The sequence below is a fragment of the Amblyomma americanum genome, chromosome 11 (assembly GCF_052857255.1).
Source record: "Amblyomma americanum isolate KBUSLIRL-KWMA chromosome 11, ASM5285725v1, whole genome shotgun sequence".
Classification (NCBI taxonomy): Eukaryota; Metazoa; Arthropoda; class Arachnida; order Ixodida; family Ixodidae; genus Amblyomma; species Amblyomma americanum.
Window position 1 is genome coordinate 122,778,104 of NC_135507.1, and position 23,770 is coordinate 122,801,873.

The 23,770-nt window shown below is 50.8% G+C and overlaps 1 long non-coding RNA gene and 1 pseudogene across 1 annotated transcript; both read left to right on the plus strand.

Annotated features, from left to right (window-relative positions):
* The first annotated feature begins 2,776 nt into the window (after positions 1-2,776).
* LOC144111516 (uncharacterized) lies at positions 2,777-22,980 on the plus strand. The gene is made up of 3 exons (XR_013310072.1): positions 2,777-2,974; positions 22,026-22,252; positions 22,332-22,980. It is a non-coding gene; the product is annotated as an uncharacterized LOC144111516 (long non-coding RNA).
* On the plus strand, positions 5,886-8,941 carry LOC144110867 (uncharacterized; annotated as a pseudogene).
* Positions 22,981-23,770: the final 790 nt, after the last annotated feature.

Consider the following 23,770-nt stretch of genomic DNA (forward strand, 5'->3'; position numbering starts at 1 on the left):
CATTGTCGGCCTGCGGACCGGTCAAGCGAGAAATGTGGTTTTTTCCCCCAGCCTGATTTAGGGGCGCGCCGCGAAGCTGTGCGCGCTAGGTCTGGCAACCAGCCCACTCTTCGAAATGCTTGTGCTGCCGTAAATATATTGCTCACTGTGAGCGATTTTCGTGAGGCCGCGGTAAATCCCATTACGCCACAGTTACTCCCTATTCATCTGCCCCCCCCCCCCCCCCCCCCCGCTTCGATTTTGGACTAGCCGGCCCAAGGGGACCGATCAACGGGGAAGGACAGAAGCGGTCAAAGGGGAGAATCAGTACGCGCCATTGGCTTGAGGGGCTCCTTTGAGGGGCATTCTTGAGTTGTGTCAGCACCCCCTGTATTGTACGAGTCTGTAGTTCGTGAAGGCGGTAGTTGAAGAGATGGGGTGGGTAGCGCTGAAGTAGCCCCCAGCGCGCTGACAAAAGTTCGTTTGACGACCAGCGAGAAATTCTACAAGGAATAGAAAGAAAAGACAACACGAGCGCTGTCTACTAAGTCCACCTTCTACTATTCTATTGAATCCACCTTCAAAATAACCGCCCTGAACATTCTGAGGACTAACCCATTACGCTTCTGGAACATAATAAAACCTGGAAACAACAATAAAGTGTGTTTATTGCATCCATCGGCGAACCTGCTCCCGACCCCCTCTGTGCCACTGTACTAAATGATAGTTTCGTTAAGTCGTTTCCTTCTTCGTCCCAATCTCCAACTGTGCGATCATTTCGTGATGGATCCCACCATGTTCGACTTCCAAGGCATCATACCGATTATCGATTTGAAACTAACATCTTCTGAATTGATGGTATAAACGGCAAGTTTATAAGGAATGCTAAGGAGTATAATTCTATCATCATGAAATGCATGCTCTCACAATCGTATCATCATGGAGTTCTACTGAAGACTGGAAGACTGCTGTGGTCATACCAGTGCATAAAGCGAGAGATAAATCAAATTTATCTAACTATTGACCCATATCTTTGAGATCCATTGCATGCAAAATAATGGTACGTATATTTATACATCTTCTTAATTTTCTGGAAGATAATAACTTCTTCGCTCTAACAGAGCGTGACATACGAAATTTTTTCTCTTGTGAGACTCAACTATTTCCCTTCACTTACGACTTGCACTTCTATTTGGACTACGCTTTTTCATCTGACTAAATTTACGAGCCGCTTCTATCCCACCAATGGCATCTGTTGTTACGGGCCGGGTAGCATGACCAGTTGTTTTGATGCAGCGTAGCGTTGTTTGGCCGGAGAAGGGATGAGGAAGGATGGAAGCTGACATTTGGGACAACGAAAACACAAACAGGTTTACTGGCACTTAGGGAAACTTATGTACATATTTTTCGAAAGAAAGAACAAACAGCGCCGAGCGACTGGATGAGCCTTGTCGCCAAGACCCAGAGCGTTCGTTCCGGTTCAGGGTGCTTGTTAAATACACTAAGGCTCCGTTTCTTTAACCAGGTGGTGGCCAATTGAACACGAGACGCAGATCGGGAGAGTGATTCAGCCCAGACCACGCGGGGCACCGTGGGAAAGGGCGAGGAGGATTCGGAGGTCCGCTGCTACTTCGCCCCAAGCTGCACGTGTCCATCCAAACACAAGTGCGGCGCCGTGGCTACAGCCTCGGCGGGCTCACTCCGGTCGGGACGTTCTCGTTAGGCACGGTTAATTAAAGGAATGCGCCGTCCCCTCTTCGTCGTCTTGTCCATCGTCGGTCGCATCGCGCGGGGAACCAGACAAAGGGAAAGTCATCTTCCCTCTCCTGAAGAGCGTGGGAAAGATTCCGCAGGCAGATTCCCAGCACATCATTGGTTTTCGTGAGGTCCTAGTGGGATCAACGACCTGTCGAAATGGCCCTTACCACGTGGTCATCACGGTCGATGGAATCTACGCTTTAATCCTCATCGGCAAGTGTGCATCCCGTTCATAACACTACCTATTTCTTGACTTTGATAAAGCATTCGATAAAGTTAATAACTCGCTGCTATGCTGCTAGTGTGCCGAACATTTACCCCGCAGTTCTTAACTGGATCCATGGATTTCCTTCTTTTCGTGTTGAATTTGTCAGCATTGACGACGCTGATTCCTCTACTGTTCCACTTGGTTCTGGGGAACCTCAAGGATCTGTACTTGGCCCCCTTACCTTTTATCTTCTAAATTGCTGTGAATTGCCGTTCCCCTGTGTAATGTACTCTGTATCATAAGAGTAAAATAAATAACTATCTCTTGCCAAGGACCATGTCCGGATGAAGGGGGGGGGATGAAAATATAGAAGGTGCTTACTGGGCCCTAGCCCCCCCAAGAGATTGAAAACTCTGCGCCTATGTTCTACAGGTAGGGCTTTTTTTTTTTCAAACAAAAAGCTTTCGTTAGAGATATTGTTTCCCCTCTTGCTATTGTGTACACTAACTCATAAACAGAGCATGAAAAGCTTCCAGTATAATGGCGATTTATATGCCGTGAAGCATTTATTTGAAAGATTTTGGCGCAGTGAAAACATAAGCCTTATTAATCTAAACCTTTATGTATGGTACTTGTTTTTCCAGGAAGCCGTGCCGGTAGATAAGGCTGCTTGACAACACGCCTGGTTGTCGGGGACTTGTAGAAACAAACCCTCACAAAGGCGATTCACGCGATCTTTTGGACAATGCCCGGCGGACACTAAAAATCTTTGCCGTATCTCAACTGCAGCCTCTTCTCGGGCAAAAATAACGGCGCGCAGTGGGAGGCAACTCCATGTTCGTGTCAACCACGGAAAGCACTTGCCGCGGAGTGGCCAGCCGGTAGAGCCATCTTATCGCTGGTGGTGGAGTCCTTCGAACAGTTGCCCTAGCTAGAGTTTCGAAGCGCGCCCCCGACCGGCACTCAGTCCTAAAACAGCGAAAGCTGGCGTGCGTCCGCGAGCAGGAATCAAGGACACAATTGCGCAAGGTAAGCGGTTTGTTCAACTTATCTTCAATATAGCATCCACATTCTGGGCTGTACTAACCCGTAGAACTCCGACTGTACAAAGCGACAAGAAAAAAATCACTGACGCCTGCGATGAATGCGGTTTCTACCTGGGCTATGTTGAATTTTCTTCCGGTTATAATCATGTTACCCACAAAACGAAATCTTGAAACCGCGGCCCTGGTTTCCACTAATATATAATATCTTTGGATTTATCACGGGGTTAACTATATAAGCGAAAGCGACGCTGGATGCACCGTAGCCTGTCAAAAGTACACAAGCTACACGGGTTCCGGCGTAAGCTACTGTTCTTCGCCGTTTCGAAAGACGTCTTACTGCGCTTCGTCTCTCAACACCGCAGCACCTTTAAGGTACGCCGCCTATCGCTCCAGAGCTGCCATCTGCGAGAAATGAAAATGCCTGTGCTCTGGTACCTATGTCGGGTTACAGGTCCCCGGTTTACAAACCCTTAGACCTACTTCTCAGAACAAATAAAAACGCAAGTTAACCTTCTTCCGACAGATGCTCGGATTTAAATCGTGCCTACCTCTGGCCGATGACACGTTACGCCGGATCGCACATCTCTGATGGGCACCTCTCGAGCCATTGCGCAAGAACTTTGTAAGAAAGTAGAGTCAAATGGCGAATAGGTAATTCCGCGTGCTTCAATGCTGGCGCTTAGAGTGGTGCTCAGGTGTTGCCATTTTCGGTACACTGCTCCAGAAACGCCATCCCAAGACATTGATTTCGAAGTTTATGATGAAACGCGGGCCGTGTAAAAAAAAAAAAAAGACGCGAAGAACACCGCAAGTGCGCTGCGAATAGCTGAGGCAGCTGCGCCCTGACATTAGGTTTTAGAGGTCCTTTTGAAAGAGGCGGTTGAGATGGGCCTTTGAGAGGCGGTTTGCAGAGTAGGGTTTGAGTGATGACGCTGAGATGCGGTTCTGAAGAATTCTGTTATAGAAAGGGCTACGTTATTAAATTGTTGCTGCACTTTTTTCTGCATTATTCGGCGATGACTAGGGCGTTTTTGTGATCCGTCTAAAGTGCCGAATGCGGGTGTCGTGACGGCCCTCGTTTCCCCTGGACGCTTGTTGTTCGCGGGCCCAGAGTCATCACGCGTTTTTCGCAGACGCACTGGCATCCCGGGCATGGGGCCGGCGTCTGTCTTCGCTCTCTTGCCAACCGCGCCCCGTCGCTTGCTCAGGGCGTCCCCGCTCGGGCGGCCAGCACTCTTGCGTGGCCGGGGCATATCTGGCAAACTCTTAACGGGCGGCACGCCCTGGCTGCGAGGAAAGTGCAGTAACTGTCTTACTCTTCGTGGACTCCTCAACCGTTCTGCGAGAGAACGGATGCAGAAAGTGAAACATTCACTACGCTTGCGCTATGCTGCGAAAGCCGCGAAACTCGGCGAATGGGAAACTGAACGTTTTCAGTTCTTTGTAATGCGATAGCATTAGGGTTCTTCGTACTCCTAATCCCCGCCGATGTCCGAGAAAAAATTTGCTGATCGGTCCAGAGATGTCTTGTGACCTTGTCGCGTCATCACAACCTGCCTGATGGGCCACCCTAGCAGGTCGAAAGGGGTCACGTGACCTTGTCACGTTGTCACAACCCACCAACCGCAGCGGGGGGAAACCTTCCCACCGCATTTTAAGTAACCTGACTGTGACAGGTTTAAATTAAATGAATAATTGGTCAGAGAGGTCAATGATCTTGTTACGTCATTACATCCTTCCACCTGGCTGCGAGCAAGCTAGTTTCTAGATTTGTTTGTTTGTTTGTTTGTTTATTGATACTGTCAGCCCAAGAAGGGCTTTTACAGGAGTGGAGAAAAAATATATACAACAAAGAAAAGGAAAGTCCTGCTCCAAGTCAACAACAAAAAGACAACGACAATGCAAAGCAGAGGTAGTAAATGAAAAAAAGTGGCACACGGTGAACAAGTGAGGGAAAAAAGACGCTCGTATTATACGCACTGGAAACAGAATCTACATAGACGCAATCTTGTCAGGGAAGATGAGACCCTCTAACCCAGCGTTAAATGCACTGAGAGATGATGATATGGCAACTGAATCTGGTAGTTCATTCCATTCTCTAATCGCCCTTGGGAAAAAAAAACTGTATTTGAAAGTATCATTGCGTGTAACCGGTGGCTGTATGTATAAACTGTGCCTGTGTATGGAGCGTTGGTCTGGGGAAATTACACAAAATTCAGGTAAGCTAATCTTAACCTGCTTATGAATAATTAGAAACAAAAATTTTAATCGCTCAATCTTTGTCCTTAGTTCTAAGGGTGGAAGGTTCCCACGCCTGCATAGTTCAGTAGGAGATCAATGTAGATAGAGGATCGAAATCAAAAATCAGAAAGCAAATATGATATATGCGAGCGTCGAGAGCGTCACAGCATAGCAGATACCTGATAGTGCCTCTCGCAGTCCCAATATGGCGACTGATGGACCCATAATTGCAACTGACACAAAAGCACGCAGAAGTTGCAACAAAAGGTGCGACAAATGCCATATGTAATGTTATCGCATTCCACTCATAAGGTGACTTAGGTTTTGCGATAGTTTCTGCACCTGCTCCCTTTGTACGCTTTCCTCAATCCTTTCGTTCAGATAACAATCCTGATTAAGGTAGAAATTTCGGAGAGTTGACGATTCCAGTTTTGGAGCTTAGTAACAGCGTAAAAGATGCACACATAAGAACAAGAAGAGTACAATACATAGACGTTACTGGCCGGTACCTGTTGCCGCCCCGCATTGTTTTAAGTGACAGAAGTGTATTGGGCGTCTGTCAGTTCGTTGCGGTGTCTATACGAACTGATCGTCTTACCGAACAGGGGATGACAAAGTGCTCCCGCGTCACATTTTTTAAAATGCGCAGCCAGATGGCCGTCTGCGGCAATGTTACAGACACTTTTATTGTGCTCTTCAAGACGCACGTTTGGCCTATGGAGTGCCTTCCACATGAGAGTAGAATTCTGTAGACAACCGCCCCCCCCCCCTCCCCCCCCCCCCCCCGAAGGGCACATAGGGATCTTTGTGTTTAATTGGGGCACTGCGTTTTCCGCGCTCGCGTAGGGCAGCCCTTTTTGCACGAACTCGGGAGATTTTTCGGCGCCGTAAACAAGACATTCACGCCAGAACGTTGCCCTACCTTCCTCAAATTGTGGGAAACCTTATGCAGGTAGGGAATCGCAGATACCTTTTCTTTATTTCTTTTTTCTTCCTTCTTTCTCCTCTCTTCCGCTTTCTGTTCGTCACTCATCCGAGATGCAACTTTCATTCTCCGATGCATGCTTTCAGCGACTGAAACAGTAACATGCGTATACGGTAGTCCGCCGCCTCCAAACGCGTCAGCTGCTTGCTGACACTTTCATCCATGGCATGATCGCATGATTTACAGAGAGCGCTTGACAGGAAAAAAAAGGACAGTGCTCCTCTTGACCAGCTTTGAGTTTGCAGAGCTGTACGGCAAAGGAGGCTTGTTAGCTCTATAGGCTCATACAACCAACACGCGTGATCATGGTTAAAATGCAGCCGTAAAATCCTGACGCTGTCCTACGCGGATAATTCACGGGTAAAAGTAAGATGCCGAAAGCATGCAATCAGAGACTAAAATACGCGAGACAAAAGGTTAAAGGGACCCAGAAAGGGGGTCTCAATAAAGGTGTGAAATGTCTGGGATGTTAAAAGATGACCGTTCATAATACCGGTTCATAATACCGTTCATAAGACCGGCAAGAAATATTTCAATGCGTTTTGTGGAAGATGAGTTATATGCAGACAAAATTTGAACTTCCGCGTCTTCGGACCTTTCCCTCTCCTCTCGCACGTCAAAACGGCGGCGCTCCTCCGCCGGCCCCACTCACTCGGCCCCTACCCTACCTCCGCCGGCTGCTGCACGCGCGGAGTGGCCGCGGCTGCTGCACGCGTGGAGTGGCCGCGGCCGCTGTAGAGCGTGACGTCTGAAAGAATTTGGCGCTGTGAACCAATGATAACCCCCGGCTGTTGACGTCATTTCCGAAACGTGACGTCGTCTGCCAGGTTTTCGTGCGAAAACCCGGCACTACGCGTCGCCGCGAGGCACGAAAGCGGGGATTTTTAAAAATGTACAGTTAATTTCCCGCCCGCTTCTGAGGTCTCGTACTCGGCATGAACGCTCGGGGCCCTGTACTCTACATAGTGCAAGCATTTTAGAGCCAAGCTCGAACACCCCTTTCTGTGGCCCTTTAAGTAAAATCAGATTCATCTGAAAAAATAAGTCATTAACGTAACGAAAAATGTTCATATCCTTAGATCACCTAGCCGCTCAAAAAGAGCCTTGTGAAATTGAGCTAAGAAACCACAGAAAAGGTCTTTGGTTTTTGGTTTGTCGGAGATTAGCGCCCAAAAGCGAGTCAGGCTATGAGGGACGCCGTAGGAAATTTCGACCACCTCGGCATCTTTAAAGTGCACTGACATGGCTCAGTGCACGGACCTCTAGAATTTCGCCTCCATTGAAATTCGACCGTTGCGGCCGAGGTCGAACCCGCGTCTTTCGGGTCAGCACCCGAGTGCTATAACCACTGAGCCACCAAAGGAGTGCAATACACGGTCCTATGCAATCAGCCTGCTTTTGCAGGTAAATGTTATTGTTGAAAGCCACAAAACTTGATGTCAAATACAACGATAAAACCTCTAACAAAACCGGCAGTACTCATACCACATGAACGGGCGGCATCACACTCATCAATCACAGCCTCAAAGCAGGACAGCAAACCTTCATGAGGCAATGACTAAAACAAATATTTGGTATGGACAGAAAATGCTGTGATATTATTGTGGTAATTTGCTCTGATGAAGTCAATAACGACAGAACAATCTTTAGTCAAAAACGGATCGACTACGTTAATCAATTTCAGGTTTACTTGAAAGAATTCAGCGACGCACTCCTGGAGCCTGACTGAAACGATTACGCGGAAGGGGCATTCTATCTTGTGGGCCTTAGCCGAGAAAAACACATCCAGAAAATGCTAGTGACTGCTCTCTATTCCCTTCACAACGTTCGTGAGGTTGTGTAGCAGCAGGAGCAGCACCGGCGGCCGAAGATGATGACACCGAAGTGCAGCCGAATTGAGCTCGCTCCTCGTGCCGGCGTCACGCGCCGTTCGGCGGCACGCCATCATACGTTCTAGAATTTTCAGCCAGTAAATAAATCATTTCCTTCATCGTGCCGGCCTCATACTGATTGGTGCTTCAAATTGGTGACTCCGGACGTCCGCTGGAACACCCGCTCCCACCATGGCCAACACCGACGACGTCTCCGCCATGCCCGGTGACGGACCCTCCAACGCAGTATCTGCGCTGTGGATCCCTTCACCTTCCCCAGTTCTCGACGGCCGATCCACAACTCTGGCTCGCTGAAGTCAACAGCCAGTTCACTATTGGCCGCATCACCTCCCAGGCACAGATATTTCATCACGTTGCTGCGTCGCTACCACCTGAGATTGCCGCCGAAGTTCGCGACCTCCTCATAACTCCGTCAGCCTCGGCCCCGTTTGACTAGTTGGCTTCTGAGCTCATCAAGCGAACAGGTGTCTTGGAACATCGCCGCCTGCAGCAGCTCATCTCGTCCGAAGAATTGGGGGACCGCAAACTAACACAGTTGTTGCGGCGGCTCCAGCAGCTCCTGGGCTACAAAGCTGCCGCCTTCGACCAAGCCTTTCTGCGTGAGTTTTTCCTCCACCGCTTGCCGTCGTTGGTCCGTCTGGTGCTTGTGCCCACCCAGAGGTTTTCTTTGGAGAAGCTCGCTGAGCTGGCGGACTCCGTCATGGACGTTCCCACTCCACAATTTCTCTCGGCGCAGTCTCGCAGTCTCCCACCCCGCAATCATCTGTTCCTTTCCGCGTGGACCTTCAGAGCCTCCTTGAAGACTTCACGCCCAGATCACACGTCTCGCTGACCAAATCGCCGCACTGTCGACCACCCGCTCTCTTTCGCCTTCCCGTCACGAGACCTCACCTTGCCGACGAAGTGCTACCCCACCTCTTCAAGCCAGCGAGTGCTGGAATCACCGTACCTTTGGTGAAGCAGCGCGTCGGTGTACCCCTCCCTTTCGCTTCCAGGGAAACTTCCCACGACACCACCAGAATCGGTAAGTGGTGTCACCCCGGAGAGAAGAGCCGCTTATTCTTCATTCGCGACCGCATCTCGGCCCTCCGTTTTCTCGTCGACACCGGAGCAGAGGTGAGCGTCCTCCCCTCCAGCATTACATCATCACTTTCTCGCCGCACTGGTCCATCGCTTCAAGCCGTAAACCTCACCCCCATCGCTACGTACGGCGAACATGCTCTCACACTCAATTTGGACCTCCGACGTGTATTCCGATGGGTTTTCCTCGTCGCGGGCGTACGTTACCCAATCCTCGGAGCTGATTTCCTGCGCCACTACAATCTGCTGGTCAACATGTACACCAAGTGTCTCGTGGACGGCTCGACGAACCTCTCTGTTCAGGGCCTCCGTCGTCAGGAACCGCTAGCCAGTATACCCAGCCCACACCACGCCACACAACACCCACACCAGTCGGCCTACGAGATCCTCCTGGATGAATATCCTCCTGTGCTCCGTCCTTCAAACTTCTTACTGCCCGTCAAGCACCAGGTCACGCATCACATTGTGACCACTGGCCCGCCCACACACGCTCGAACCCGTCGCTTTGCTCCAGACCGTTTACAGGTCGCCCACAACTAGTTCGAACACATACTGAGCTCGGCATTATCCGACCTTCATCTAGCCCATGGGCGTCCCCTTTACACATGGTTCCGAAACAATCCCCAGGGGACTGGCACCCCTGAGGTGATTACCGTGCCTTCAACAACGCTACCGTTCCGAACCGTTATCCCCTACTTCACATCGCGGATTTTACCGCCGCGCTGCATGGCGCCACAATTTTCTCTAAAATCGATCGCGTCAAGGCCTACCACAAATCCCTGTAGAACTATCCGATGTACCCAACACTGCAATCATTACATCATTCAGCCTCTTCGAATACCTCCGCATGCCATTTGGCCTTCGTAACTCTGGCCAGACATTTCAACGCTTCGGGGACACAGTTACACGGGGTCTACCTTTCTGCATGGCATACATCGATGACCTCCTCGTCTTCAGCCGCTATACGGAGCAACACTTGCAACACCTGCGGCAGCTTTTTCAACGTCTCTCTGATTACGGCCTGATCATCAACAGAGCAAAATATGAATCCGGCAAGTCGGAGCTCCACTTCCTTGGCCACCGTGTCAACAGCTCCGGCATCCGGCCTCTCCCATCAAAAGTCAAGGCCATTCAAGACTTTCCGCAGCCCGACTCAATCCGCAAGCTCCATGAATTTCTCGGCCTTATCAATTTTTATCGCCGTTTCATCCCTCACTCTGGTGCACTCCTCAAACCATTGACAGACATGATTCAAGGCAAGAAAACAAACTCCGCACAAGTGACATGGTCTTCAGCTGCTCTGGATTCTTTCCAGGCCACCAAAGCGAAACTATCCGACCTCGCTCTCCTTGGTCATCCGCGCCCTGATGCGCCCCTACGCCGCATGACCGACGCCTTCTACTCCGGTGTCGGAGCTGTGCTACACCAGCTCGTGGATGGTTCTTGCAGCCCTCTATATTTTTTTCTCCCGCAAGTTTTCCGCTGGCGAAATCCGCTACAGTACTTTCGGCCGTGAACTTCTTGCCATGTACATGTCCGTGCGGCACTTCAAGCACCTCCTAGAAGGTTGGCAATTCCACATCGTCACCGGCCACAAACCACTTTTTTTGCCATCAAATCGGGGAGCGGTGAATTCTCGTCCCGTAAAATTCGTCACCTTTCGTACGTGGCAGAATTCACGACCAACATCAGACATGTGCAAGGTCTTGACAATGCCCCGGCGGATGCTCTCTCACGTGTTACTGCTTCCTTCGCCTCTGCTGCTCCATCACCGAACCTTGACTTTGCGGCCCTCGCAAAAGCGCAGCAACATGACTTGGAAGTTATGGACCTTCGCAAGAACCCTCGTTCGCTGGTTCTCCGTGAAATTCTCCTTCCTTCGTGCCCCATCCACATCATCTGCGACACTTCGACCGGCACGCCGCGCCCTTTGGTGCCCTCTGCCTTTCGTTGTCTTGTCTTCGACGCCCTCCACGGCCTGTCCCATCCCGGCATTCGCGCCACGCAGCATCTTCTCACAAAGCGTTACGTCTGGCCCGGCATTAACAAGGACGTGCGCGCCTGGGCCCGTGCCTGTCTAGCTTGCCAGGAGTCTAAAACTCAGCGACACATCACCTCTCCCTTCGGCTTGTTCCCTCCGCCTTCAGCCCGTTTTGACAACGTCCTCATCGATATCTTGGGTCCCTGGCCACCTTCCGCTGGACAGTCATACCTTCCTTTTTGCATCGATCGGTTTCCCGATGCCTTCCCTCTGTCTGAAGCCACCAGTGACACCATCGCCAGAACCTTCGTCGCCGGCTGGGACTCCCGGTATGGGGTTCCCTCGGCCATCAGCACTGACCATGACACCCAGATTGAGTTTTCACTTTTTAATAACCTTATGACTTTACTTGGAACTTCCAGAATTAGAACTACTGCTTACCATACCATAGCCAACGGTATGATCGAAAGCTTCCATCGTTCGCCAAAAGCTTCCCTCAAAGCCCAACTCGACATCACCCACTGGACTGCCTCTCTACCTCTGGTTCTGCCCAGCCTTCATGATACACTGAAACAAGACCTTCGTTGCACTCCGGCAGAACTTGTCTTCGACTTTCCCCTTCGTCTTCCTGGTGAATTTTTCTAGTCTACCGATTCGTCTACAAGTCCCCGCCCTACCGATTACGTGACGCAGCTCCGCTATTTTTGCCGTCATCTCAGGGCGCCACAACTCCGACGCCAGTCTCGACTATCTTCACATGTTCCATCCGAACTCGCGACATGCAAGCACGTCTTTGTTCGCCGAGACTATGTCCGCAAGCCACTTCAGCGCCCCTACGACGGCCCCTTCCGTGTACTCGAAAGAACATCGAAGTTATTCATCGTCGACATTCATGGGCGCACTGGCACCATTTCAATCGAGCGCTTGAAGCCAGCCTTCACAGAGGACGCCCCGCCCACTGGACCTTCATGTGTGCTTTCTCTGCCCCAACCGGCCAGCTGCCCTCCTCCGCCATTTTTCCCTGCCACTCCTCAGAAGCGGAAAGCATCGTTCCGGCTCCCAGCTTCACCGGGCTCCTTCACTAGCGCGGGGGGGGGGCTTACTGTAGCAGCAGCAGCGGCCTTACGTAGCAGGAGCAGCACCAGCGGCCGAAGATGATGACGCCGAAGTGCAGCCGAGCTCGCTCCTCGTGCCGGCGTCACGCGCCGTTCGGCGGCACGCCATCATACGTTCTAGCATTTTCAGCCAGTAAATCAATCATTTCCTTCATCGTGCCGGCCTCGTACTGATTGGTGCTTCAGTTGTGCTGTTGTCACAAGTCCTTCGCTTGTGACATAACCTTCTTCAGCAAAACCCTTGGACTTGCCTCAAAAACAGCCTTGACGGCTTCGAATGCCTTTTCCCGGAACGTCGCATGCGTGAGCATGGCAAATCCGCCCTCTTTATCCGCTGGCCAGAGGCCGTGCTCCTGAAGAGTGTTAAACATACTTTCAGTCGCACACCAGGACGCTCCTGTCCGCACCTTAGAAAACCATTAACTCCCTGGGAAACACAGGAATCACTTTCGCCCACCTCGCCACTTCCGTGACACAGGCCAGAAGTTCCGCTATGTCTTGCCTCGGCTGGCCAGCGAACTTTGGACTAAGACTCAGAGTCTCGCAGACGTCTTCCGGGAGGCCAATGTCGCCGATGGTGTGGATTTTATCGTTGCTTACCAAAGCCCTCTTACGAGGCACCAAGGGACGAAGGCTGTCCAACAAAAGGCTTCCGTGGCGTTGTGGAGCAATCTGGAAAGCTTGCGCCACTTCTTGCGCCAAGGGTATATGTGCTCCTTTCCACAATAAACGTGTGCTGAAAGTTAACGCTTGTCCCTGTCTCGTCGTCAACATTCGTCTTTTTGTTCATGCGCTATGTTCTTTAGTTACGTTTTATGCGCCACTGCCTGCATTAACGAACTATTTGACGTTCAGCGATTGCCATGTCTGCCTCTTTCCCTATGTCTCCGCTCTTAAACATGAAACAGTGTCCCAAAACATCCCGGCGTCCTCCCGCTGTGAAACGACCAACGTGCTTGTCCTTCCTTACAACTGGCTATAACCGGCGACCAGAGCGCTTGCTGCACGTGTCCCACACGCTGCATGTTTGTGCATACGTGCAAGCGTCAGGCGCGGGCTGCTTACACGGAGTGATCCCGTGGTCGAGGAGCGAAGCTAGGATGCAGCAAGATACGAGCCGGTTAGAGCTATCGCTGTAAAGGTTTTTTTTTCTATATTTGCATCGCACAGCACGCGGGCGTGTTTTGAGTTCCGCGTCCAGCGAAGCGTGCCAGCCGCGGCATGGATTTCATACAACGTCCTCGTGCTCAAGTGCATATGGAAACGGAAGAAAAGAGAACGATCGCATTTCTGGTCACACAGGGATTGTTTCTTATTGTATTGTATTTTTGCTCATTTGATGATTGTAAGAGCGTCACTACCTGAACGTAAGGAGTCGGACGCCGTATTTCTCCCAGACGTCGCTCTAACAGCGGCCGCTATAAAAAATTTTCAAACTGGGCCAATGGCCTAGCTGAGATGTTCCAAATTTTCAAAAAATTACAAACATTAAAATGTTTTATGAAAATGTTTATTTCATTTTAGAATTCAGAGTCATCTTATCATTAATGGAGATATGCTCTCAACACCGCCTTATGAGCCATCCTATGATGTGAAACATTAGGCAAATGCTCCACCTATTGCATAAGGCAAAGCGTGAAATTGGAATCGACTCTAATGTGGCATCTCTCACAACTTTTGGGGGTTTCTCATTACAATGCGCAAATCTCGTGGGCTTTTCTTCCGAAATCACAACGTAGTCCAGTGGTTGAACCTGCTCACTGTTTCCAGAGAACACTGGCGGCTTTTTCTGAACGCACACAACTCCCAATACGGAACACAAACAACGCAACGCTTGACCAAGAAAATTCTAGAGCATGTTTACCCTAGGCTAATGGGTAGAAGCTTTTATACAGTACACGTTTAGAGTCACTGCTCAGGAAAGCGGTGTCGTACATCTAGGGCACTAAAGGTATACATATTGACACCGCCCATTCATCGTCGTCGTTCTACTAGAACCACGAGAGCGCGGAATGCGCGCGCGAGCTGGCCTTAGAAAAAGAAGCCGAAGTGTCTGGCTGCGAATGCTCCGCTTTTGGGACTGCTACTGACGTCCGCTGCAGTCACCTACTTTGACGTATCCAACCGAGCTGTACCACCCGTGACATCTGGTGGAGGGCGCTGGGTAACGCATTCCATGCCTCGGACTCCCCCAGCAAGCAAGGATTCAAGTCCTCGAGGGTCATCTGCCATCGAGGTGACGCCTGTACACCACGGCAGCCGCCGGCTCCAAGGCCTTCAACCCGAGTTTGGGCTTCTCGAGTCTCGCTCAACCCAAGCGGTTCGTTCAGCGCCATCGTCGACGACCGTCCAGCCCGAAATAGGCATGCAGACGACGATTAGTTCACCTTCTGTTGTGCTGCAGCAGCCTCGGGAGCCACCGATCTTCCAAGGTTCTCCAGGCGAAGACCCGGAAGACTGGCTGGAGAAATTTGAACGCGTGGCCCGATACAACAGATGGGCGGAAGACTCCAAGCTTCAACACGTGTTCTTTTCGCTGGAGGGCGCAGCTCGTACGTGGTTCGAGAACCGGGAGTCGTCCATAACGACGTGGAACGTATTTAAAGACCAGTTCCAGAAGGATTTCACCACGGTGATTCGAAGAGAACGGGCCGATCTGCTCCTTCAGTCCCGAACCCAGCTACCAAATGAAAGCATACTGGTATACTTCGAAGAGATGGCAAAGTTATTTCGTCGAGCTGACCCGGACATGACAGAGCAGAAGAAACTCCGGTACCTTATGCGAGGTGTCAAGGAGCAAATCTTTGCCGGACTGGTTCGCAGTCCACCGAACACGGTCGCAGAGTTTCTGTCGGAGGCAACCACCATGGAAAAGACACTCGATATGCGGTTGCGGCAATACGAGCGTCAACCTTTGGCCATGACTGCGGCAACCACGGACATCAGTAACACCCACATGCTTCGCGAAACCGTACGAGCTATCGTTCGCGAGGAGCTCCAGAAGCTGTTCCCGGCTACGCCGCCTGCGCCAACGGTTACTGCTCTATCCGAGGTTATTCGGGAAGAGGTGCAACAGGCGCTTACAACACCAGCTCCCTTTCAGCCGTCCACAGCCCCACCGCAAATGACATACGCCGCTGTTGCTCGTCGCGCACAACCGCCGCCGACTCGTCTTCAGGAAACCCCGGCCTCTTTTCGGCCGCCACCACCTGCTCGTCCTGCTCCATCGTATCCCCGTAGAAGTGACATCTGGCGCACTCCCAACTACCGTCCTCTCTGCTATCACTGCGGTGAGCCGGGCCACCTGTACCGCAACTGCAGGTATCGTCAGATGGGCCTGCCGGGGTTCCCTGCAGATGCACCACGTCCGCAGCCTGGGCAGCGACCCAGAGAAATCAACGATTATCTGGTCGAATCTGCCGGTGGGACCAGCAGGTCGCCATCCCCACGTCGTCGGTCTTACGGTGACTTTCCTCGGGGAAGGTCGCCAAGCCCCCGCCAGGAAAACTAAAAGCAGCAACCTTTGAGGGGGAGGTTGCTCACCGACGAAATGTAACAGACCCTCCTACGCCGAAACTAGGTGGCCACCCGATGCCACGACCGAATGCCGTCCAACACCGTGAAACGCCGACTCGACGGGAATGCCACCTGACGTATCGAAATGAACCCGCGCCGCACCGCAGCCGTGACCGAACACCGCGCCGTACCGCTCACACGCCGTCTACGACAGCAAACCTGAGCATTTCCCTCGACGGAACAGACGTCAGTGCACTCGTCGACACAGGGGCGGATTACTCTATCCTCAGTGGAAATTTCGCCGCCACTCTGAAAAAGGTCACCACTCCGTGGATGGGCCCACAGATTCGTACAGCCGGGGGTCACTTAGTTACACCGACCGGGACTTGCACATCAAGAGTAGCAGTTCAAGGCGCAACCTACCTGGCAACGTTCGTTATACTCGAACATTGTTTACGTGACGTCATTCTCGGGATGGATTTCTTGACCGAGAATGGAGCAGTCATCGACCTCCAGTCAAAGGCCGTGTGTTTCTCCACAGAGAACGCAATACACAGAGATCCAGACCATCCGACCGCACTTTGCATCCTGGATGACCACGTCACCATCCCACCTCGTTCGAGTATTATGGTTTCTGTCGGCGCCAAGACTGTGCGGAATTTCGAAGGCATCGCGGAAGGCAACCAGATCTTGCTTTTTGCCAGGAGCCTTGCTGTCGCCAGAGGAGTCGTTAATCTCGTCGACGGAGAAACAGAAGTGCTGATAACCAATTTCGGTGGTGCACACCAACATCTGAACGTGGGAACCGTTGTGGCTCACGTTGATGCCATCGCCCATGTCAGCAGCACACCCAGTATTTCCACAATGTCGTTGTCGCAAGAGCAGAGCCCAGTCACTGGTTTCACGTTCGACGTCAATCCAGCACTCTCCCCGACGCAGCAACAACAAGTTAAAGATCTTCTTCTGCGCTACGGCGACATCTTCTCGGTATCATCGCGTGTTGGACGAACTCACCTAGCGAAGCATCGCACTATTACGGACGATAACGTGCACCCTCTCCGACAGTCCCCCTACCGAGTGTCTCCCGCTGAACGCGACGCTATTGGCCGCCAAGTGAAGGAAATGCTCCGCGACGACGTAATTCGTCCTTCCCGGAGTCCCTGGGCAGCGCCAGTCGTCCTTGTGACGAAGAAAGACGGAACATTGCGGTTCTGTGTAGACTACCGTCGCTTAAACAAAATCACCAAAAAGGATGTCTATCCTCTCCCCCGGATCGACGACGCTCTGGATCGCCTTTGTAGCGGTAAATACTTTTCTTCGATGGACCTCAAGTCAGGTTACTGGCAAATTGAGGTCGATGAGCGGGACCGTGAAAAAACAGCTTTTATTACTCCAGATGGCCTGTATGAATTTACGGCCATGCCCTTTGGACTGTGCTCTGCACCGGCAACTTTCCAACGCCCCATGGATACCGTCCTTGCCGATTTAAAATGGCAGACGTGTCTCGTCTATCTTGCCGATGTTGTCGTCTTCGCCCCGACTTTCCAGGAGCATCTTCACCGCCTCGAATTGGTCCTACAAGCAATAAGGTCTTCTGGACTCACGCTCAAAAATGAGAAATGCCACTTTGCGCATACAGAGCTGAAGTTCTTAGGGCACGTTGTGAATCAAGCCGGTGTTCAGCCTGATCCTGAAAAAACAACAGCTATTGCCCATTTTCCGCCGCCGCAAGACCTGAAAGCTGTCCGCCGTTTTCTTGGATTGCGCGCGTATTACCGTCGCTTCGTGATAGATTTTGCTCGCATTGCCGAGCCGCTGACGCGCCTAACAAGGTCCGACACACCTTTCACATGGGAAGCAGCGCAAGAAAATGCATTCCGCAGCCTTCAAAGCCTCCTGCAGGCGCCTCCCGTTCTGGCTCACTTCGACGTAAACGCCGACACGGAGCTCCATACTGATGCCAGCAACATCGGCTTAGGTGCTGTCCTGGTCCAGATCCAAGCAGGTCAAGAACGGGTCATCGCTTACGCAAGTCGATGTTGTCACCAGCCGAATCAAACTATTCCGCTACCGAAAAAGAATGCCTTGCCATTGTATGGGCCACTTCGAAATTCCGACCGTACCTTTACAGCAAAAATTTTAAGGTGGTGACCGATCATCATGCCTTATGCTGGCTCGCAAGCCTCAAGGACCCGTCAGCTCGCCTCGTCCGATGGAGTCTGCGGCTCCAGGAATACGACATGACTGTCGTGTACCAATCCGGGCGCAAGCACTCTGACGCCGATTGTCTGTCCCGCGCCCCAGTAGATCCTTCTACCGACGCCTGTAATGATGATGACATCTTACTGACTGCTCTCAGCGCCTCCTGCCTCGCTGACCAACAATACGCCGACCTCGAACTTCGAGACGTAATGGAATTTCTCAACGGCAGCAACACGACCGCCCCACGCGCTTTCAGGCGCGTGTTGCCATCTTTATGCATCCGCAATGGTCTGCTGGTCAAGAAAAATTTCGCTCCAAACAATACGCAATACCTAATCGTCGTACCGCCTAGCCTGCGCAATGAAATCCTCCAAGCCTCCCATGACGAACCCACTTCTGGACATTTGGGTATAGCCCGTACGCTAGCCCGAATCCAAGAGAATTACTACTGGCCTCGTCTCCGTGCTGATATCACTCACTACGTCAGAACGTGCCGAGCCTGTCAGCGTCGCAAGGTACCGTCAACCAAACAAGCTGGGTTCTTGATGCCCATTAGACCACCCACAAGGCCCTTCCAACGAATAGGAATGGACATGCTGGGTCCGTTCCCACGTTCGAACTCTGGCTACAAATGGATAATTGTCGCGACGGACTACCTTACCCGCTATGCAGAAACGTCAGCTCTACCCAGCGGCACCGCTTTAGAAGTCGCTAAGTTCTTCGTTCATCAGATCGTACTCCGCCATGGGGCACCTGAAGTGCTGATCACTGACAGAGGCCCTGCGTTCATGGCTGAGCTGCTGCAGGAGATCTTGGTTTACAGTCATACCGACCACCGCCGAACAACGTCGTACCACCCTCAAACGAACGGGTTGACTGAAAGACTGAACCGAACCCTTTCTGACATGATTTTCATGTACGTCGATATTGAACACAAAACGTGGGACGAAGTGCTTCCTTATGTCACCTTCGCCTACAATACGGCCATGCAAGAAACAACGCAGATGTCCCCATTCCAACTCGTCTACGGCCGTGCAGTGACGACGATGCTCGACGCAATGTTACCACATCTGGACGACTCTAGCCTTCACACTGATACCTACACGTTCCTGGAACGCGCCGAAGCTGCTCGCCAACTGGCCAAAGTTCGAATTCAGGACCAACAACTTCGAGATGCAGATGGCTACAATCGGCGCCGTCACGACGTCCATTATGCGCCTGGCGACCGTGTGTGGGTGTGGTTCCCCATTCGGCGACGAGGACTGAGCGAAAAACTCCTCCATCGCTACTTCGGACCATACCGCGTGGTCAGGTCATTGGGCGACCTCAACTACGAGGTCATTCCCGATGGCTTTCAGAAGTCCCGACGGTCCCCGTGCACTGAAGTGGTTCACGTGGTCCGCCTGAAGCCTTATCACGATCGGTAGCCTCGCCCACTAACCCCGTTCATTCCTTCCGACCTCTCCACTCACTCCCAGCATCGGGACGATGCTTCTTTTTGCCAGGGAGTAATGACACCGCCCATTCATCGTCGTCGTTCTACTAGAACCACGAGAGCGCGGAATGCGCGCGCGAGCTGGCCTTAGAAAAAGGAGCCGAAGTGTCTGGCTGCGAATGCTCCACTTTTGGGACTGCTACTGACGTCCGCTGCAGTCACCTACTTTGACGTATCCAACCGAGCTGTACCACCCGTGACAATATGAATTAAGGAAAATGCGAAAGTGAAGGCAGGCAGCCTACAGACTGCATCACTTGCAGCAGACATTGCAGTCACTTGCAGTCCGGCTCGACAAAAATTGCCTATTTCGACTAGTTAGCGCACTAGACGGGTTGCTTGCCTTGCGTGCTATTCGAAAGCGCATATATTTCTGACACGACGTAACCAAAATTAGTTGTCATAGCGGCGATGATAACCGCAGTTTCCAGATCCTAAAAACTGATATGGCTATTACTAACTGCCGGCTTCAAATCTCTAATTGAAGTTAGGAAACTGTCAGAAATAGTTAAAGAGATTAATATTAAAATTTAATTAACCACTTTATTATAATTAACATGATTCGTCAGGTTTTGACGTCCGCCAACACTGTATTACTATGCAGCAGAAAACTTCTCTTTACCTCAAAAACCCTACTTTTATAAAGCCTCGCTTTAACCAAGCTGAAAAAACATGTCTGCGTGAAGTGTAAGTGGCGTGTTGCGACCATGTAATCACGACCTGCGTATTAATCGCTATTCAATTTTCCCGCTTTATGCCTGATGTAGCCATTTTTCGACCAATCCGATTTCTTTCGCTGGTGGCAACCACAACAGACGGCGTCGAATTTTCTGCAGAACGCGGCAGTTAGAGCCGTCGCTTTCAAAAGGGTCTCGGCCGAATCAATAAAAAGGAAAATAGAAACACAGTGAGAGCTCGCATGGGCTGATCAAGGCGAAGTGAAGGCGCGATTGACAACAGATAGCCCTATCGTTCGTGTGGCCTACGACAATGATCTCGCTATAGTATCAACTAGATAATATCAGAAAGCGTGGCCGTTAAATATTCCATGTTTGATATTATCAATCGTGGAATAGCATCGCAGGACGTACTGTCGCGTGTGCATTTCAGTGCCAGAACGCTTAGAAAAAATACGGATTCAATATTCGACTTTTTTGTGGCATATCTGAAAATTCGTTAAACCCTAATGACTTGCAACTTTTTATCGAAACCGGTTGTCACATAAATGTCGCCTCAGCGCATGTTGCATAAACAGATTTATTTCAAGCCGCTGCGCTAGCTCAGTGGTTATGGCGCTCGGCTGCTGACCCGAAATATGCGGGTTCGATCCCGGCCGCGGCGGTCGAACTTCGATGGAGGCGAAATTCTAGAGGCCCATGTACTGTGCGATGTCAGTGCACGTTAAAGAACCCCAGGTGGTCGAAATTTCCGGAGCAGGCCACTGCTTGGCCCAAGCGTTCAAATGTTCCTCATAATTATGTTGTTTTGTGCCAACGGTGAAAGTATAAGTTACAGACGGCTAAATAATTATTGAATTTGTGTTTGGATATGTATTGCTTGGACATGCAGTGTTTGGATATGCGTTAAAAAATCGCAGTTGAAATCACCCAGAATTTGGTCATCGGTACGGTGTACTAATCTCAATCGACATTAACGAAGACATTAACGAAGACATTAACAGGGCCGACTTTGACCACATGCTTTGTACTTCTCTTTTTAAATCAATGCTGCTGCAATCAATGTGAGTGATTGTAAATTGACTTATCAAATCAGAGCTGCCTATCTTATTTGTCATATGTTTCTTACTATACGTGTTATGGCTACACGTGCTTTGTGGACGCAGCCAGGAGAGTAACAGAGCGAAGCTCTACAATTATTGACCATTTCGTATGTAATATCTGTTTGTAGCTGTTTTGATACTGAGGCATATATTATATTCCGGATCATTATCCTGCGCTATTTACAATCAGAAAACTATCTTAAATCCGCTGACAAGCAATTCAATCGCCGTTTTTTGTCACAGGAGGTTCGTAAATAATCTATGTGCAATTGATTGGTCGTTTGCATATCTATTCAGCTCCGCTAATGAGAGCTATAACAAATTTGTTGAGGAGTACACAAAAGCAATGGCGGCTGCGACCACTTCGTACTCTGTTACCGCCAAGCGCAAAAGCTCGCAAAATCTTTGGATATCAAATATGGTCTTACGCTGCACTAAAAAGGAGTACAGTATGTATAAAGAACTAAAAAAAATAAAAGATGGTTACCTCGGTGTGACGCGAGACTCAGGGACAGCTATTTATGCATTATATTTCCAGTATCTCAAGGGACCGAATGTGAGAGCGACTTCATATCTCAATATTTCTAGAGCACTCTTTTTAGTTTTCTGCACACGGTCCTTTTCGACTAGCCCTCCTCTCCAGACGCCCTGCTCGCCTCGGGTGGCGGATTTCGCAGCGGCTGCCGCAGATGAGCCGTTATGCATTCCTCCTCTCTCGCCATACCCTTCCTCCTCCTTCTACTGCAGTCGCCCTCCAGATGCTTGCCATGGTAACCAGCCTCGCATTCCTACAATCTTGCCAAACCCTGCTCCTTCTGAGGTAACACTCCAATAATTACCCACCGGGTGATTCCCATGGCAACCAACCACCGCTTGAGCCACCTTACGCTCTCAGTATGGCCTTGTCTTTCAACGGCAACCATCCTGCTGCTGTTGGGGATTCCTCCGCACTGCCACATACTCCTCCTTCCACGGTAACCACCCGCCAGTTGTGTCTTCCTATGCTCTCGCCACACCATCCTCCTTCCACAATGGCCCTTCTCCTCCTTGCAGGGTAACCATTCTTCGGGTGGTTGCGCCTTCTCACGCTCGCGCCATACCCTCCTCCTACCACGGTGACCGCCTTCGGGATGGTTTCGGTGATGACCCCCCTCCGAGTGGTCCCCATGACAACGCACTCAGCGGTGCCGCCGACGACTACGGCACACTACCGCTACTACGACGACGACGCGAAAGCCAGGAAGGGCGTTTAACAGCTGACGCTGTAAAAACAGCCTCTTATGCATCATTAAGGCACCGGTATTCTTAACAGAATTGGTTACCCATCGCTCAAATGCCAAATCGCATGGATACCAGCGCACTCAGGACTCGAGGGCAACGAGGTCGTGGGTAGTACAGCTTGAGGACATACAAACCGAGCAGGCTACACACAGACCACGCCGCCCAGCTGGACACCACATCAATACCTATGACGCCAGATTGCAATACTTTCGACCAATGCGTCAACTCCTCCCCCCACCACACAAGGGGCTGTGACCACAGGAGCCTGGGGACTGGAGGCGACTCCAAACCAACAGCTTCCAAAATTTACATAAATGCAGCACATTATTCTCTGAGCACCACCAAGAAGCATACCCGTGTATGGTGCGACAAGAGACCCACAGCATACCACGTCACGTTGGGCTGCCGGCGCGAGAAACCAGACAACCTACAAATACACACTGCACGAAGAAGCAGTGGGAGGCTGCTCTGTCTGGCTCTGACCTGACGATTCAGCGTAACCTGCTGTCCCAGGAAAGAGAAGCGGCCATGGCTATTGGAGTCCTGAAATAAGGGCACCGACCGCAGCAGAAGACTTCGTCTTTATTTTGAATAGCAAATAAATATTTCTACTACTACCGGTATTCTGAGTACTCACGAGTTTCGAAAATTGTTCTTTTTTTCTACAAAAAAATGCCTACTTCAGCGATCGGTTTGTATGAACGGAAAAGGCTACAGCCTTATGAACCTTTGCAGAGAATGAAAGCAATATCTGCCTAATAAAATAACGTAATCGCGAAATACATACGTCGCCAGATGTCATCTGCACCTTTTTTAGTGGCTGCTTTTCTTCAACTGAAAGTAGTGGCGAACCTTGTGCCGTATGCCTTGTTCGACCAACGTCCCCATTTAACCTTTCCACTACCGATGGTGATGCGGTCGAATATTAGCGCGAGAGCACTATTCCGGTGGGTAAACCCGAGCAAGATCTTGCGATGTATGTGGCTTTTTGCTAAGTGAGTGATGTTTGTGGGTTTGTACCAAGTGAAATAAATAAATTATTGTAAATAAATATAAATATCCGCGACAGGGATTCGAACCCGCGGCGGGGGTCAGCTTCGCTGGCCACTGCACGAGAGCACTTGGCTACCGCCGCAGTTTTTTTTTCTTTATTGCATGGAAGAACTTCTGTAGAAAGGAGGAAACTTCAATCAGACTAGTTCGCGTCTCAA